The following is a 14,626-nucleotide window of genomic DNA, read 5'->3' as shown; positions in this document are numbered from 1 at the left end:
AACTGATCCGTTTTTGCGGTCTGCGCATGCTCAGACCGCAAAAAATATGAAAAAATAAATAAATGCCAGATCCGTTTTTCCGGATGACACCGGAGAGACGGATCCGGCATTTCAATGGATTTGTCATATGGATCAGGATCCTGATCCGTCTGACAAATGTCATCAGTTTGCATACGTTTTGACGGATCCAGCAGGCAGTTCCGGCGACGGAACTGCCTGCCGGAATCCTCTGCCGCAATCCTCTGCCGCAAGTGTGAAAGTACCCTTAGTCTAAAAAATTTAAATAGGCGAAAAACAGCCTACAAAACAGGCACAATTTCAGTAGTAAAAGCAACCAAGGGCTCATGCACACAAACATATTTTTTCCATGTCCATTCCGGGTTTCTTTTGCGGCCCGTACGCGGAACCATTCACTTCAATGGGGCCACAAAAAAAACCTGAAAAGACTTTGGAGCACATTTATCATGAGGATTTGCGCCTGTTTTGGGCAAACATTTCAATGTAGTCGCATTTTATTATTATGTTTGCGCCTTGTCTAAGATTTTACATGGTATTTTCCGTCTGTTTTGCAGATAGGTCTAAGGCTTCTTGCACACGACCGTATTATTTTGCGGTCCGCAAAAAATACGGATGACATCCGTGTGCATTCCGCATTTTGCAGAACGGAACAGCTGCCCTTTCATAGAACAGTACTATCCTTGTCTGTAATGCGGACAATAATAGGACATGTTCTATCCTTTGCGGAACAAAAATACGGACGTACGGAAACGGAATGCACACGGAGTAACTTCCGTTTTTTTTTGTGGACCCATTGAAGTGAATGGTTCCGCATACAGTCCGCAAAAAAAACTGAACAGACACAGAAAGAAACTAACTACATTTGTGTGCAAGAGGCCTAAGTGTTTTGTCTGAGGGATAGTGCAATTTATGTATTTGCGCCTTTTTTCACTGCAGGGGTCACATAGCATTATATTGATTTATGATGCTATGTAACCCTTAGGGCTTTTTCACATGAGCGGATGCCGTGCGGGTAATCCGCGGCATGAAAGACAGCCAAGCCCCGTTCCGGACACCAGAGACACGGAGCAGTAACATGCTTGATAATGCTTTGTGCCTGTCTGTGATCTTTACTACAAAATCACAGTGAGATAAAGTTGTCACCGTGATTTTGTAGCAAAAATGTCACAGAGAGGCACGGAGCATTATCAATCATGTTAATGCTCCGTGTCTCTGCTGTCCGGAACGGGGATTGGCTGTCTTTCATGCAGCGGATTACCCACATGGCATAAGCTCGTGTGAAAGAGGGCACCCGCACTGAGTCCGGACCCATTTATTTCTATGGGGCTGTGCACATGAGCGGTGATTTTCACGCATCACTTGTGCGTTGCGTGAAAATCGCAACATGCTCTATATTGTGCGTTTTTCATGCAAACGCAGGCCCCATAGAAGTGAATGGGGCTGCGTGAAAATCGCAAGCATCCGCAAGCAAGTGTAGATGCGGTGTGATTTTCACGCATGGTTGCTAGGAGATGATCGGGATGGAGACCCGATCATTATTATTTTCCCTTCTAACATGGTTATAAGGGAAAATAATAGCATTCTTAATACAGAATGCTTAGTAAAATAGGGCTGGAGGGGTTAAAAATATATATATATTTTTTAAACTCACCTTAATCCACTTGTTTGCGCAGCCCGGCTTCTCTTCTTTCTTCTTCTTTGCTGTGCAAGAGGAAAAGGACCTGTGGTGATGTCACTGCGCTCATCACATGGTCCGTCACATGATCCATCACCATGGTGATGGACCATGTGATGTACCATGTGATGAGAGCAGTGATGTCATCAAAGGTCCTTTTCCTCCTGCACAGCAAAGAAGAAGAAGGAGGCGAAGCCGGGCTGCGTAAACAAGTGGATTAAGGTGAGTTAAATTTTTTTATTTATCTTTTTAACCCCTCCAGCGCTATTTTACTAAGCATTCTGTATTCAGAATGCTATTATTTTCCCTTATAACATGTTATAAGGAAAAATAATACAATCTACACAACACCTAACCCAAACCCGAACTTCTGTGAAGAAGTTCGGGTTTGAGTACCAAACATGCCGATTTTTCTCACGCGCGTGCAAAACGCATTAAAATGTTTTGCACTCGTGCGGAAAAATTGCGCATTTTCCCGCGACGCACCCGCATCTTATCCAGCCCAAATCCATGACGCCCGTGTGAAAGAGGCCTTAGAGTTCTGGAATGTATTGGATAACACTGGCAGCATTATGTCAGTGTCATCTAATACATTCCAGAACTGGAAGGGTTTAGCATCATAAATCAATATAATGCTATGTGACCCCGGCAGTGCTGGGAGGTCAGGCCGGGAGCTGCAAGGGCTCTAAGGCTGGGTCTACATGACGACTTTGGTATTACAAGTAATCTAAATTTCTGCAACAACAGTTGTTAAAAATCCAGCACTGAATTTTGGGCAACTGTCAGGTCATGACAACTCATGGGTCACAACAAAACCCCATTAACATTCATTATAAAAGGCTGCAGTGCTACACAACGATCTTTGGTTGTGTGACGTGTGTCGCAACAGAAGTCGCAACGTAGCCGATTAAAAAAAAAAAATAAGCTCATTTGTTGTGCACTGTCAGGGCATGTTCACATGGTGCATTTTTTTGCACAGCTTTCCATAACGATTATGCGCTTAAAGGGTTTTTGTCAGCAGGAAAATGGTTATTAACCTGGCTGACATTAGTGATGTACTAATGTCAGCTGAACATAACTATATTAGCGCCATCTCACTGCGTACCGCCGTTCTTGAGAAAAAATAACTTTTATAATATGCAAATGAGCCTCTAGGAGCAGGGGGGGCGTTGCTCCTGCTCCTAGAGGCTCCGTTCTCCCACCTCGGGCCACGCCCTGCTACACTTGATTGACAGGGCCAGCCTGCTGTGGAAATCTCGCTCCTGCGCCGTCCCGTTTAGTATTCGGCACAGGCGCAGTGAGTGAAGGACGCTCGCCGGCTGACGGCTTCACTCATTGCGCCTGTGCCGAACACTAAACAGGATGGCGCAGTAGCGAGATTTCCACGGCAGACATGATTTCTGCATGATTTTTTTTTAACCGAATCAAGAAGGGATATGTGGTTTATTAGCTCAGAAGGTGCCGCTAATCAAACGTGCCTATCCCTATGTGCGGTAACAGTGGCAAAAGAAACTGGATTTTTGTGTGCAGATCCCAACAATTTTGCTGGTATTTGTATGGCCCGCCATAGTTTTTTTAGCAGATCCCTCCCTCAGCCTAAGGCCTCATGCACACGACTGTATGTATTTTGTGGTCCGCTAAAAAACGGATCCGGAAAAGACATCCGGATGACATCCGTGTGCATTCCGTATTTTGTGGAAGGGAACAGCTGGCCCCTAATAGAACAGTACTATCTTTGTCCGTAATGCTGACAATAATAGGACATGTTCTATTTTTTTGCAGAAAGGAAATACAGAAACGAAATGCATACAGAGTACCTTCCGTTGTTTTTTTTTTGAGGACCCATTGAAATGAATGGTCCGCAAAAAATTGGAACAGACACGGAAAGAAAATACGTTTGTCTGCATGAGGCCTAAGGGCTCATGCACACAGCCATTGCCCGGCCCTGCCAGTATTGCGGGCAATGGGGGCACCGGCCAAGTGCTCACACATTCAAGTTGAATGGGTCTGGATCCGTCTGTAGAATCCGCACCGATGTTGCCCGTGCATTGGGGAGCCTAAGGCATCTTTTACATGAGCGTATTGGCTCCGGATGCGTTCAGTGAAACTGCCACCATTTTGCAAACAAGTTCAGTCAGTTTTGTCTGCGATTGCGTTCAGTTTTTTCCGCGCGGGTGCAATGCGTTTTAATAAAATACTGAAGGTTTACAAACATCTCTTAGCAACCCTCAGTGAAAAATGCATTGCATCCGCACTTGCTTCCGGATGCAATGCGTTTTTCACTGAAGCCCTATTCACTTCTATGGGGCCAGGGCTGCGTGAAAAACGCAGAATATAGAACATGCAGCATTTTCCACGAAATGCAGAACTGATGCGTGAAAAAAAATGCTCATGTACACAGACCCATTGAAATGAATGGGTCAGAATTCAGTGCGGGTGCTATGCGTTCACGTCATGCAATGCACCAGCGTGGAAAACTCGCTTGTGTGAAAGGGGCCTAAGGCGTCTTTCACACGGACGTCGCGGGTGAGGGCCGGATAGGATGCGGGTGCGTTAAGGGTGTGTTGTGTTCTTCAGTTTTTTTTTTCCACGGAAGTGCAATGCGTTTTGCACGCGTGTGATAAAAAACTGAATGTGGTACCCAGACCCGAACCCGGACTTCTTCACTGAAGTTCGGGTTCGGTGTTCTGTAGATTTTATTATTTTCCATTATGACCTTTGATGACGTAATCGCACTCACCACGTGGTGAGCGCAGTGACATCAGCGCAGGTCCTGCTGAATGAAGATAGAAGGAACGCACATGGCCAGGATCCGTGTTTTGCGGATCACAAAAATGGGAATGGTAGTGTGCAAGAGCCCTATTAAAAAAAAAAAAAAGAGCCTGTCACCAATCTCTTTTTATATCTTTGTGCAAACTTTCATTCCCCCGCAGTATGCATGCAAGTGGTCTATGTAATGTAAGCTAATACCCAAGACTCTTATCTGCATCATTTTCATTAGCAAAAGGCCTCTTGCACACAGTTTATTTTATTTTTTTCCGTTTGCGTTCCGTATACGGAACCATTCATTTCATTGGGTCCACCAAAAAAAAACGGAAGGTACTCCGTATGCCTTCCGTTTCCGTACATAGATAGAACATGTCCGCATAACGGACAAGGATAGTACTGTTCTATCAGGGGCCAGCTGTTCCGTTCCACAAAAAACAGAATGCACACGGACATCATCTGTATTAGGCCTAGGTTTTTTTTGCGGGTGTACGGGCCGTTTTTTTGTGGTCCGTATACGGATCCATTCATTTCAATGGTTCCGCAAAAAAAAACGGAATGTGTTCCGTATGCATTCCGTTTACGTATTTCCGTTCCGTTGAAGGGTAGAGCTTGTCCTATATTTGGCCGTAAATCACGGGTCGTGGCTCCATTCAAGTCAATGGGTCCGCAAAAAAAACAGAACACATACGGAAATGCATCCGTATGTCTTCCGTTTCCGTTCCGTTTTTTCTGAACCATCTATTGAAAATGTTATGGCCAGCCCAATTTTTTCTATGTAATTACTGTATACTGTACATGGCATACGGAAAAACGGAACGTAAAAACGGAAAGGAAACGGAAACAGAACGGAACTCAAAAACGGAACAACGGATCCGTGAAAAACGGACTGCAAAAAACAATAAAAGCCATACGGTCGTGTGAACTAGGCCTTAATTGCGGATCAGTTTTTTTGCGGACCGCAAAATACTGAAAAAGCCATACGGTCGTGTGCAAGAGGCCTAAGACACACAAACTGATGGCTGGTTTACTGCAAGGAAGGCAAGTCAGCACAAAGATAAAAATGATAGATTTACCTTCCCAACCATTACAGCAGTGTAGATCATCAATATCAGCTCTGTTAGAGTCCGAAAACCAGGACCCCCGCCAATCAGCTGTTAGAAGAGGCCGGTGCTCCGTGAGCGTTACAGCCTCTTGCTAGACCATGGGACATCACCGTACATCAGTCCCATGGCCTAGTTGCAGTTCAGCCCCATTGAAGTGAATGAGACTGAGCTGCAATACCAAGCACTGCCACTATACAATGTAAGGCGCTGTGCTTAGAAAGGTCCCAGGAGCCGATCAAACAGCTGATCAGTGGAGAATAGGTCACCATTATCTTTACCCGGATAACGCCTTTAAAGAGCCAGATATAATGCCTGATAGGGTTTAGGGCTTCTGCACATAACCGTGTTTTTTGTCGGCATCCGATCCACAGTTTTTGCGGATTGGATGCAGGCCCTTTAATTTCAATTAGGGCCACAAACGATGTGGACAGCACACCGTGTGCTGTCCTCATCCGTATTACCGTGCCACTGCCCTGCAAAAAATAAAATAAAAATAGAACATATCCTATTCTTGTTTGTTTTGAGGACAAGGACAGCACAGTGGGCAGAAACATAGAAACATATAGAAACATAGAATGTGTCGGCAGATAAGAACCATTTGGCCCATCTAGTCTGCCCAATATACTGAATACTATGGATAGCCCCCGGCCCTATCTTATATGAAGGATGGCCTTATGCCTATCCCATGCATGCTTAAACTCCTCCACTGTATTTGCAGCTACCACTTCTGCAGGAAGGCTATTCCATGCATCCACTACTCTCTCAGTAAAGTAATACTTCCTGATATTACTTTTAAACCTTTGCCCCTCTAATTTAAAACTATGTCCTCTTGTAGCAGTTTTTCTTCTTTTAAATATTCTCTCCTCTTTTACCTTGTTGATTCCCTTTATGTATTTAAAAGTTTCTATCATATCCCCTCTGTCTCGTCTTTCTTCCAAGCTATACATGTTAAGGTCCTTTAATCTTTCCTGGTAAGTTTTATCCTGCAATCCATGTACTAGTTTAGTAGCTCTTCTCTGAACTCTCTCCAAAGTATCAATATCCTTCTGGAGATATGGTCTCCAGTACTGAGCACAATACTCCAAATGAGGTCTCACTAGTGCTCTGTAGAGCGGCATGAGCACCTCCCTCTTTCTACTGGTAATTCCTCTCCCTATACACCCAAGCATTCTGCTAGCATTTCCTGCTGCTCTATGACATTGTCTGCCTACCTTTAAGTCTTCTGAAATAATGACCCCGAAATCCCTTTCCTCAGATACTGAGGTTAGCACTGTATCACTGATTTTATATTCTGCTCTTGGGTTTTTACGTCCCAGGTGCATTATCTTGCACTTATCAACATTAAATTTTAGTTGCCATATTTTTGACCATTCCTCTAGTTTTCCTAAGTCCTTTTCCATTTGGTGTATCCCTCCAGGAACATCAACCCTGTTACAAATCTTTGTGTCATCAGCAAAAAGACACACCTTACCATCGAGGCCTTCTGCAATTTCGCTGATAAAGATATTAAACAATATGGGTCCCAGAACAGATCCCTGAGGTACCCCACTGGTAACAAGACCATGGTCTGAATATACTACAACCCTCTGTTGTCTGTCCCTCAGCCACTGCCTAATCCATTCAACAATATGGGAGTCCAAGCCCAAAGACTGCACTTTATTGATAAGCTTTCTATGTGGGACAGTATCAAAAGCCTTACTAAAGTCTAGATAAGCGATGTCTACTGCACCTCCTCCATCTATTATTTTAGTCACCCAATCGAAAAAATCAATAAGATTAGTTTGACATGATCTCCCTGAAGTAAACCCATGCTGTTTTTCATCTTTCAATCCATGGGATTTTAGATGTTCCACAATCCTCTCCTTAAGTATGGTTTCCATTAATTTCCCCACTATTGATGTCAGGCTTACTGGCCTATAGTTGCCCGATTCCTCCCTACTACCTTTCTTGTGAATGGGCACAACATTTGCTAATTTCCAATCTTCTGGGACGACTCCTGTTGCCAGCGATTGGTTAAATAAATCTGTTAATGGTTTTGCTAGTTCAACGCTAAGCTCTTTTAATAGCTTTGGGTGTATCCCATCGGGCCCCTGTGACTTATTTGTATTAATTTTAGACAGCTGACTTAGAACCTCTTCCTCTGTAAAGACACATGCATCAAAAGATTCATTAATCTTCTTTCCTAACTGAGGTCCTTCTCCTTCATTTTCCTTTGTAAAAACTGAACAGAAGTATTCATTGAGGCAGTCAGCTAGTTCTTTATCATCTTCCATATACCTTCCTTCTTTTGTTTTTAATTTGGTAATTCCTTGTTTTAGTTTCCTTTTTTCATTTATGTATCTGAAGAATGCCTTCTGGACTTTTTTCCCTGACTGAGCTAATTTCTCTTCTGCCTGTGCTTTGGAAGCTCTTATAACTTGTTTGGCCTCTCTCTGCCTAATCTTATAAATTTGTCTGTCATCCTCGTTTTTTTTTTTTTTATAATTCCTAAATGCTATCTTTTTGTTTTTAATGATTTTGGCCACTTCTGCTGAGTACCACAGTGGTCTCTTCCTTTTTTTGCTTTTACTGACAAGCCTAATGCAATTTTCTGTTGCCTTCAATAGGACATACCATTCTGGACATACCATTCTGCAAAATGCAGAACACATGGCCGGTATCTGTGCTTTGCAGATCTGCAATTTGCGGACCGCAAAAATGGCTACGGCTGTGTGCATGAGCCCTTACCCTGATGAGTAAAATGATACCTTATGTGTCTGTTTGTGTGGTTTTCAAGATATTCCACTTTTAGTGATATGTAAATTAGGTATTTAGTGCACTTGGGGGGCAGGCCTGAGTACCTTGGAGCACCAGAGTTCCCTTGTCCCTTTGCATGACTGACCATGTACCTGTGTCATTGTCTACACTATTGGATCATGTGCAATGCATCGGACTCTTCTCCCCTTGTAGCACAGATAAATACTGCGCACAGTCCAATGACATCATCCTCCACCAGAACTAAGCCAAGTGTCTCATCTTCTAGGTGGAGGATGATATCATCATCTGTACTGCTGAGAAAGCAGTCTGGTGCACTGCACATGTCCCGATAGCGTAGATAATGGCACAGGTGTGAGATTACAGGCCCTACCTGTAGGGGATGTGGGGGAGTAGCAAGAGATGCAGGTGCTGTAAGGGACTCGGGTTCGCCCTTTGGTGCACCTAAGACCTACTGTATTTTACACTTTATAATATGCACTGTTTCCCACAAAAGTGGGGGAAAGTGGCAGTGTGTCTTATAAAGCGAATAACAATGAGTACTTCCATTATGGAAGTGCTCATTACTATGCAGGAGGCATGGGGAGCGGAGAGTGTAGTGATGGCTGTACTCACTGCTCCCTAGTCTTCTTCCAGGCACCCACTGTGATGTGTCCTGACTGCATACAGCGTCAGGCGTAGGTGTGCACTATCACCTGACACTGGGTGATGTCAACTGGCAGTGCAGCACAGGGCCCGGGAGAAGACCAGGGAGCAGTGAGTGCAGGAAGAGCGTGCCATCCGAAGCAGGAGAGGCAAGTTAACTTATTTATGTCTGATCTGAGGTCTGATGAGGTTTGGGGGCTCTGATTGGGAGGTCTGACCTGGGGTCTAATTGGGGAATCTGATCTGAGCTGTAATAAAGCTTGGGAGTCGGATTGCGGGTCTGATGAAAAAAGTTTTTTCTCATTTTCCTCCTCTAAAATCTAGGTGCATCTTATAAATCAAAAAATATGGTAATGTACATAACACTTTAAAGTGATATGTCTTGGAATGATGCAACAGAGACAAAATTAAATAAGCTACTTTTCAGGGTCTTCAAAGCTATGCTTTCCCTTTAAGTGCGAGGATAAGGTGTGTTGTGCAACAATTCATTATTACTAATGCCCATTAGGACTAGATTACACCTATTGATCCTGCACCTACCAATAACTAAGACGTAACTTTTATTGATAATGCTACTAATACTTAAGTGAATGACTAAATACCTAAATTGTTAAAACTTCCAGCATTCACTGGCCTTTCAATATCAGTTTGAAATACCCTGTCAGGATGTCGCCTGGCCAGGGTTATCTGCTACTATGTGGTTACACACTAGTGCCTAACTGGCTGCGCGCTGCCAGTATGGCATGTGGACACTGTGTGGTTATTTAGCACTATAGTAGTAGGCTGCAGCGTTATGCTGTATTAAAAATCGAGCCTCACGCTGTCCCCCGACATGTTTCGCCGTGTACCGGCGTCTTCAGGGGTTAGGGCAGAGTGTAAGCGTGTCCACTCGCGGCTGGCCTTTAAGACCTTCGCTTGTGACGTATTTCCTATGGGTTTCGCTGTGGGGCGTGATTAAGGTCCAAGACAGAGGCGGTGATAGGACGCGCTACGGGCTCCGCCCCCTGACGTAAGTATCCTCCCATCCATGTCCTTTCTGTTTCGCTTTCGTCATGTAGGTTACGCCGCGCATGTCTTGTACACTTAGAGATTTTACGATAGGTTTTTTTCTGCGCATGTCGGCCGACTTAGTTCCCGGCCCTTCAGATTCCGGTTATAATACTTCTTTACGGCGCATGCCCGTGGACTTCGTTGTCAGCACCAGCGGGTCGATTCTTCATAGTATGTGTCCTGACTTCTTTTGACCAGGTATAGTGGTTTGCGCCGGAATGAATATCTACTATATATATCACCGTCCTTGGTTGTAAATGCTGTACATTCCCTTATTATTTTATTGTATCCCTTTGTGCCCGTATCTGAAGGTTTAGTTCATTGTCGGCCCTTATAAGAGATGGAGGGGTGCTCATCACTGCACATACTTCTGCCCTGTGGTCAGTACCTGCTTGTTTTCTGTATTAAATTACTTAGATGTTCTTATTACCTATCTATAGCCATCCCTAGGTTCGTTCTGCATGCATCCACTCCTTTTGGTACATGCTCACTTCAGCAAGGCTGGTTGACTTCCCCTGTTTTATTTATTCGCCCCAATATGCTTGTCCCTTTCTCTTCCTATATATCCTGCCTTAATCTATATTTGATGCTCACTGTACAATACCTGCACAACAAGCAGATAGCCTTTATGGGATTAATGATATTGTACCAGACCGCCTTTGTAGGGTATTCTTACATTAGGATGACTCCATTATCCCTATGTAATGGCATTATTCCCACAGATACTACCCTTCATTATCATATTTTTCTTTTTTTCCCCAGTCTTGCCGTCGAGTGGATTGCTCTAATTTTTTGAATTGTATCATTTTCTATTTGTTATTGTTTGCTTATAATATTTTCCATTTTTCTTTCTTCCTAGGTGGGGGTCAAGCCTACAGGAAGGACGAGTATGTGATCCCCTCATTAAGGCCTCTCGGAGATAGACTATTAAACAGGTAAATCCATTTTGTTTCCTCCTGTTGGAGTTTTTTGTCTATATCCCCCTTCCGTGGGCCTGATTTTACCTTCATTAGTCCCCAACATTTAAATTCTGTATTTTGATCCTTGTGCTTTTCTCTCATAGGTCTGGCCAGGCTAGTGTCTTCCCCTGTATTGATGCTGCTCAGGTGTCTTGAAATTCGCCTTCTTAGCTCCTGAATAGTCTTACCGACGTATAGTTTGGGACATTCGCATCTAATAACATATACAACCCCCTTTGTCTTACAATTGATGTAATCCCGTATTTCATAATTTTTTCCATCCACTGGGTTTGTGAAGGTTTTTGTGACTTTCATCCGGCCACAAAAAGTACAATCCCCACAGGGATATGATCCTTTATGAGATAGCCAGGTGGTCTTTTTAGGTGTTCCGTGGGGTTGATAGTGGCTGTGGACTAGCTTTTCTCTCAGATTTTGCCCTCTTCTGAATGTTATAGCTGGATATTTTGGTATGACTTGTTGTAAGTCTGTATCGGCCTGTAAGATGTGCCAGTGCCGTCTCAGAATTTGTTGTATGACACTATGTTCTGTATCGTATGTTCCTATACACCGTATGATTTTTTTCTCCTCCTTTTGTCTTCCTACCTGCCAACAGATCAGGTCTTCCTACCTTCCTGGCTTTGTTGTACGCTCGATGCAGGCATTTCTTAGAATACCCTCTATCATGGAAGCGTGAGTATAACGAACTGCATTCCTTTTGAAATGCTTACTCTGTGGAGCAGTTCCGCCTGGCTCTCAGGTACTGCCCTACAGGAATTCCCTTTTTGAGGGGGTCAGGGTGGAAGCTTTGCCAGTGTAGTAGGTTATTAGTAGACGTTGGTTTACGGTATATTTCAGTTTCGATACTGCCGTCAGGTTGCAGATTAAGTTTGAGATCCAGGAAATTAAGAGTGCTCTTATGTATTTCTGCTGTAAATTTCATGCCAATCTGGTTGTCATTCAGATGACAAACAAACTCATGAAATTGTGCTTCAGTGTTATCCCAAAAAATCAAAATATCGTCGATATAACGACCCCAAAATAAAATGTGCTGTGTATACCTATCCATAGTGTCCGTGAAAACTATCCCGTCTTCCCACCACCCTAGAAAGAGATTGGCAAAGCTTGGCGCACAAATCGTGCCCATAGCGGTGCCAGTGACCTGTAAATAATACTTCCCATTGAACATAAAATAATTGTGCTCCAACAAAAACTTTAATAGTGAAATGACGAACTCATTGTGCTCATGATATTGGGTCCCTTTTGTGTTCAAATAATAGTGTACTGCTTGTATTCCCAAGTGATGCTGTATGCTGGTGTAAAGTGCCTCAACGTCAAGACTTGCTATAAAGGTGTGTGAATTTACCTGGATCTCCTGCCATCTGACGACAGTATCTTTGGTGTCCCTAAGATAGGAAGGTAGTGTCTTTACAAATGGGGAGATAACCTGTTCCACGTACTCACTTACACTTTCACATAAACTCTGGTTACCAGAGACAATGGGTCTCCCTGGGATTGGTTCCCTTTGTTTGTGGACTTTAGGGATAGCGTAGAAGGTTGCTATGGTAGGTCGTGGTTTGTACATAACTGTATACTCTTCCTTCGTAATCAAATTATGGTCTTTGGCATTTTTTAGGAGTTTTTTTTAGTTCCATAATGTATTTTTCCGTGGGGTCAGTTCTTAGCTCCCTATACGTACTATTCTCATTAAGGAGATCCATTATCATTTTTTCATATTTTCTTTCCAGTAACACAATATTTCCTCCTTTGTCTGAAGGTTTAATGACTAGATTGTCATTGCTTATTAGATCTCTCATAGCTCTCTGCTCTTCCGCAGTCAAATTGCTATGCTTATTCCTTTTTGGGGCTTTGATTTTTTGCAAGTCCCTAGTGACCACATCAACAAATGTTTGGATGTTCGCATATTTACCAAACAGGGGGGGGGGGGGGGGGGGAATCTGGACTTGGGAGTGAGAGTACTAAATGGTGGACTGGGGGCTATTACTTCGCCTTCTCCTTCCCTCAGCAGGGACTCAAGAATATCCACTGCTTCCCTCTCGCGGCTCTGTATGCTTACTACTTCATGCTCGCTGGAATTAAATTCCTTGTGTAGTGCCAGTTTCCTGGCAAATAGGTTGATGTCCTTAACCCATAGGAAACAGTTGAAGTACGGTGCTGGGGTGAAGGAGAGGCCTTTTTGTATAAGACTGATATGCTCAGGTGTTAATTCCATCTTGGTTTTGTTAATGATCTGCATTGCCCCCACATTAGTTACATTCGGTACTGGATTGGGGTCTATATTCATTTCTTCTACATGTGGTACTCTTATTGTCAGATCTTTTGGTTGTAACCCCATTTCTCCCTGTCTCGTAGTTGTACTCCCATTCCTAGCCCTAAAAAACCCCCCTGTGTTGTACTTTGTGATAGTGGGACAACATTTGTTGATGTGGACAAGGAGGAGGATTGTGGATATTGTGGAAATTGTGAATACTGTGCTTGCATATTTTGCACTGGTTCTTGACTCGTTGCCCATATTGTATTCGCAATCGAGCTAGGGGGTGGGATTCCTTTGGTTACGCCACGCCGTAACCTACATGACGAAAGCTAAACAGAAAGGACATGGATGGGAGGATACTTACGTCAGGGGGCGGAGCCCGTAGCGCGTCCTATCACCGCCTCTGTCTTAGACCTTAATCACGCCCCACAGCGAAACCCATAGGAAATACGTCACAAGCGAAGGTCTTAAAGGCCAGCCGCGAGTGGACACGCTTACACTCTGCCCTAACCCCTGAAGACGCCGGTACACAGCGAAACATGTCGGGGGGCAGCGTGAGGCTCGATTTTTAATACAGCATAACGCTGCAGCCTACTACTATAGTGCTAAATAACCACACAGTGTCCACATGCCATACTGGCAGCGCGCAGCCAGTTAGGCACTAGTGTGTAACCACATAGTAGCAGATAACCCTGGCCAGGCGACATCCTGACAGGGTATTTCAAACTGATATTGAAAGGCCAGTGAATGCTGGAAGTTTTAACAATTTAGGTATTTAGTCATTCACTTAAGTATTAGTAGCATTATCAATAAAAGTTACGTCTTAGTTATTGGTAGGTGCAGGACTTTTCAGGGTCAACCCTACCAGACATTATGCCTCAAACATCCGAAGTCGATTCACATAAAACTTTGTTACAACACTGTACGGAGCGGGAGCTTGTACAGTATTAGAATGTATTGGCTCCGATGAGCTGAAGCTATTACTTCAGAAATTTATTTCTACTGTAAAAAATAATTTACCAAACTCTGGTTCTGTTCCAAGGTACGACTTGTTTTACAATAAATACTGTACATTCTAATACTGTATCTATCTAGAGAGCATGTAAAACTTGAAATGAGACTTGAAACATGCTAAAAATGAGTAACGCTTAAAGGGGATGTCCCATGAAAAATATTCTAGTTTTCAAATCAGCACCTGGATCTGAATACTTTTGTAATTGCATATAATTAAATATTTAGCATAGCCACTGAGTTATTCAATAAAATGTTTTTTTCTTTGATCTGCTCAGTTCCATCCTTCAACTGTCTCCTGAGCTGTGATAGGCAGAACTGACACACCCCCTGAGGTGTGATAGGGAGAGCATAGACACGCCTCCTCAGC

This window comes from Bufo bufo, chromosome 5 (assembly GCF_905171765.1).
Source record: "Bufo bufo chromosome 5, aBufBuf1.1, whole genome shotgun sequence".
Classification (NCBI taxonomy): domain Eukaryota; kingdom Metazoa; phylum Chordata; class Amphibia; order Anura; family Bufonidae; genus Bufo; species Bufo bufo.
Note: the sequence above shows the minus strand (reverse complement) of the source record.